This window comes from Phaenicophaeus curvirostris, unplaced genomic scaffold, assembly GCF_032191515.1.
Source record: "Phaenicophaeus curvirostris isolate KB17595 unplaced genomic scaffold, BPBGC_Pcur_1.0 scaffold_67, whole genome shotgun sequence".
NCBI lineage: Eukaryota > Metazoa > Chordata > Aves > Cuculiformes > Cuculidae > Phaenicophaeus > Phaenicophaeus curvirostris.
In genome coordinates, this window is record NW_027206689.1 from 803,729 (window position 1) to 808,533 (window position 4,805).

A 4,805-nucleotide genomic window follows, 5' to 3' on the forward strand; every position below is an offset into this window, starting at 1 on the left:
AAGGGCAACGAGGGGCGGACAAGAGCAACGAGGGGCGGACAAGAGCAAAGAGGGGCGGACAAGAGCAAAGAGGAGCAGAGAAGGGCAAAGAGGTGCGGACAAGGGCGGAGAATCTGGTACAAGGGCAAAGAGGGGCGGAAAAGTGCAAAGACGTGCGGAGAAGGGCAAAGAGGGGCGGCAAGGGCAAAGAGGTGTGGACAAGGGCAAAGAGGGGCAGACAAGGGCAAAGATGGGCGGACAAGGGCAAAGATGGGCGGACAAGGGCAGAGATGGGCGGACAAGGGCAGAGATGGGCGGACAAGTGCGGAGAATACGCGACAAGGGCAAAGAGGGGCAGACAAGTGGAAAGAGGGGTGGACAAGTGCAAAGAGGAGTGGACAACGGCAAAGAAGTACCGACAAGGGAAAGAGGGCAGACAAGTGCGGACAATACGGGACAAGGGAAAAAAGGGGCGGAAAAAGGCAAAGATGGGCGGTCAAGTGAAAGAGGGGCGGACAAGTGCAAAGATGGTCAGACAATGGCAAAAAGTGTCAGACAATGGCAAATAGGGGTGGACAAGGGCAAAGAGGGGCGGACAAGGGCAAAGAGGGGATGACAAGTGCAAAGAGGGGATGACAAGTGCAAAGAGGGGATGACAAGTGCAAAGAGGGGCGCAGAAGTGCGGAGAATACGGGACAAGGGCAAAGAGAGGCGGACAAAAGCAAAGAGGGGCGGACAAGTGTAAAGAGGGGCGGATAAGGGCAAAGAGGGGCGGACCAGGGCGGAGAATACGGGACAAGGGCAAAGAGGGTCGGACAAGGGCAAAGAGGGGCGGATAAGTAGAAAGAGGCTCGGACAAGTTCGGAGAATGCGGGACAAGAGCAAAGAGGGGCGGACAAGTGCAAAGAGGGGCGGACAAGGGTAAAGAGGGGCGGACAAGGGCAAAGAGGGGCGGACAAGTGCGGAGAATACGGTACAAGAGTAAGGAGGAGCGGACAAGGGTAGAGAATAAGGGACAAGGGCAAAGAGGGGCGGACAAGGGCAAAGATGGGCGGACAAGTGCGGAGAATATGGGACAAGGGCAAAGAGGGCCGGAAAAGGTCAAAGAAGTGTGGACAAGGGCATAGAGGGGCGGAAAAGCGCAAAGAGGGGCCGAAAAGGACAAAGAGGGGCGGAGAAGGGCAAAGAGGGGCGGAAAATTGCAAAGAGGGGTGGACAAGGGCAAAGAGGGGCAGACAAGTGCAAAGAGGGGTGGATAAGTGGAAAGAGGTTCGGACAAGTTCGGAGAACACGGGACAAGGGCAAAGAGGGGCGGAAAAGGGCAAAGAGGAGCGGACAAGGGCAAAGAGTGGCGGAGAAGTGCGGAGAATACGGGACAAGGTCAAAGAGGGGTGGACAAGGGCGGAGAATATGGGACAAGGGAAAATAGGGGCGGATAATTGCAAAGAGGGGCGGACTAGCGCAAAGAGGGGAGGACAAGGGCAAAGAGGGGTAGACAAGTGCGGAGAATACGGTACAAGGTCAAAGAGGGGCGGACAAGGGCAGAGAATAAGGGACAAGGGAAAAGAGGGGCGGACAAAGGCAAAGAGGGGCGGACAAGGGATAAGAGGGGCGGACAAAGGCAAAGAGGGGCGGACAAGGGGAAAGAGGGGCGGACAAGGGGAAAGAGGGGCGTACAAGTGCAAAGAGGGGCGGACAAATGCGGAGAATACAGGACAATGGCAAAGAGGGGCGGACAAGGGCAAATAGGGGCGGACAAGTTCAAAGAGGTGCGGGCAAGGGCAAAGAGGGGCCGACAAGTGTAAAGAGGGGAGGACAAGTGCGGAGAATATAGGACAAGGGCAAAGAGGAGTGGACAAGGGCTAAGAGGGTTGGACAAGGGCACAGAGGGTCGCACAAGAGCAAACAGGGACGGAGAAGTGCAGAGAATACGGGACAAGAGGAAAGAAGTTCGGAGAAGTGCGGAGAATACTGGACAAGTGCAAAGAGGTGCGGGCAAGGGCAATGAGGGGCCGACAAGGGCAAAGAGGGGCCGACAAGGGCAAAAAGTGTCGGACAAGGGCGGATTATATGGGACAAGACCAAAGAGAGGCGGACAATGGAAAAGAGGGGCGGACAAGGGCAAAGAGGGTCGGACAAGGGCAAAGAGGTTTGGAGCAGTGGGGAGAATACGGGACAAGGGCAAAGAGGGGCGGACAAGTTCAATGAGGGGAGGAAAACTGCGGAGAATACGGGACAAAGGCAAAGAAGGGCGGACAAGGAGGGTCGGACAAGGGCAAAGAGGGGATGACAAGTGCGGACAATAAGGGACAAGGTCAAAGATGGGCGGAGAAGGGCAAAGAGGGGCGGAAAAGGGCAAAGAAAGGTGCACAAGGGCGAAGAGGGGGGGACAAGGGCAAAGAGGGGCGGACAAGGGCAAAGAGGGGCGGACAAGGGCAAAGAGGGGCGGACAAGGGCAAAGAGGGGCGGACAAGGGCAAAGAGGGGCGGACAAGGGCAAAGAGGGGCGGACAAAGACAAAGAGGGGCGTACAAGGGCAAACAGGGGCGGAGAAGGCAAAGAGGGGCACACAAGGGCAAAGAGGGGCGGACATGGGCAAAGAGGGGCGTAGAAGCGCAGAGATTAAGGGACAAGGAGAAAGAGTGGCTTAGAAGTGCGGAAAATACGAGACAAGGGGAAAGAGTGTCTTAGAATTGCGGAGAATATGGGACAAGGGCAAAGAGGTGCAGAAAAGTGCAATGAGGGGCGGACAAGGGCAAATAGAAGGCACAAGGGCAAAGAGGGGAGCACAAGCGCAAAGAGGTGCAGACAAGCGCAAAGAGGGGCGGAAAAGGCAAAGAGGGGCGGACCAGTGCGGAGAATATGGGACAAGGGCAAATAGGGGCGGACAAGGACAAAGGGGGGCGGATAAGGGCGGAAAATAGGGGACAAGTGCAAAGCGGGGCGGACAAGTGCAAAGCGGGGCGGACAAGTGCAAAGCGGGGCAGACAAGTGCAAAGAGGGGCGGACAAGTGCAAAGAGGGGCGGACAAGTGCAAAGAGGGGCGGACAAGTGCAAAGAGGGGCGGACAAGTGCAAAGAGGGGCGGACAAGTGCAAAGAGGGGCGGACAAGTGCAGAAAACCCGGGACAAGGGCAAAGAGGGGCAGACAAATGCGGAGAATACAGGACAATGGCAAAGAGGGGCGGACAAAGGCAAAGAGGGGCAGACAAGGGCAGAGATGGGCGGACAAGTGTGGAGAATAGGGGACAAGGTCAAAGATTGATGGACAAGGGTAAATAGGGGCGGACAAGTGTAAAGAGAGGAGTACAAGGGCACAGAGGGGCGGACAAGCGCAAAGAGGGGCAGACAAGTGCAAAGAGAGGCTGACAAGGGCAAAGAGGGGCGGACAAGTGCAAAGAGGGGTGGACAAGGGCATAGAGGGGCGGACAAGAGCAAAGAGGGGCGGAGAAGTGCTGAGAATACGGGACAAGGGCAAAGGGGGCGGACAAAAGCAAAGAGGGGCGGACAAGTGCAAAGAGGGGCAGATAAGGGCAAAGAGGGGCGGAAAAGTGCAAAGACGGGCTGACAAGTGCAAAGAGGGGCGGACAAGGGCAAAGAGGGGCGGATAAGTGGAAAGAGGTTCGGACAAATTCGGAGAATGCGGAACAAGGGCAAAGAGGGGCGGACAAGGGCAAAGAGGGGCGGACAAGGGCAAAGAGGGGCGGAGAAGTGCGGAGAATAGCGGACAAGGGCAAAGAGGGGCGGAGAAGTGCGAAGAATACGGGACAAGGGCAAAGAGGGTTTGACAAGGTCAAAGAGGGGCGGACAAGGGCAAAGAGGGGCGGACAAGGGCAAAGAGGGGCGGACAAGGGCAAAGAGGGGCGGACAAGGGCCAAGAGGGGTGGACAAGGGCAAAGAGGGGCGGACAAGGGCAAAGAGGGGTGGACAGGAGGAAAGAGGGGCACACAAGGGCAAAGAGGGGCGGACAAGTGCGGAGAATAAGTGACAAGGGCAAAGAGGGGCGGACAAGGGCAAAGAGGGGCGGACAAGGGCAACGAGGGGCGGACAAGGGCAACGAGGGGCGGACAAGGGCAACGAGGGGCGGACAAGAGCAACGAGGGGCGGACAAGAGCAAAGAGGAGCAGAGAAGGGCAAAGAGGTGCGGACAAGGGCGGAGAATCTGGTACAAGGGCAAAGAGGGGCGGAAAAGTGCAAAGACGTGCGGAGAAGGGCAAAGAGGGGCGGACAAGGGCAAAGAGGGGCGGACAAGGGCGGAGAATATGGGACAAGGGCAAATAGGGGCGGACAAGGGCAAAGAGGGGTGGACAAGGGCAAAGAGGGGCGGACGAGGGCAAAGAGGGGCGGACAAAGGCAAAGAGGGGCGTACAAGGGCAAACAGGGGCGGAGAAGGCAAAGAGGGGCACACAAGGGCAAAGAGGGGCGGACATGGGCAAATAGAAGGCACAAGGGCAAAGAGGGGCGCACAAGCGCAAAGAGGTGCAGACAAGCGCAAAGAGGGGCGGAAAAGGCAAAGAGGGGCAGACCAGTGCGGAGAATATGGGACAAGGGCAAATAGGGGCGGACAAGGACAAAGGGGGGCGGATAAGGGCGGAAAATAGGGGACAAGTGCAAAGCGGGGCGGACAAGTGCAAAGCGGGGCGGACAAGTGCAAAGCGGGGCGGACAAGTGCAAAGCGGGGCGGACAAGTGCAAAGAGGGGCGGACAAGTGCAGACAACCCGGGACAAGGGCAAAGAGGCGCGGACAAGTGCGGTGAATACGGGACAAGGGCAAAGATTGATGGACAAGTGCAAAGAGGGGCGGACAAGTGCAAAGAGGGGCGGACAA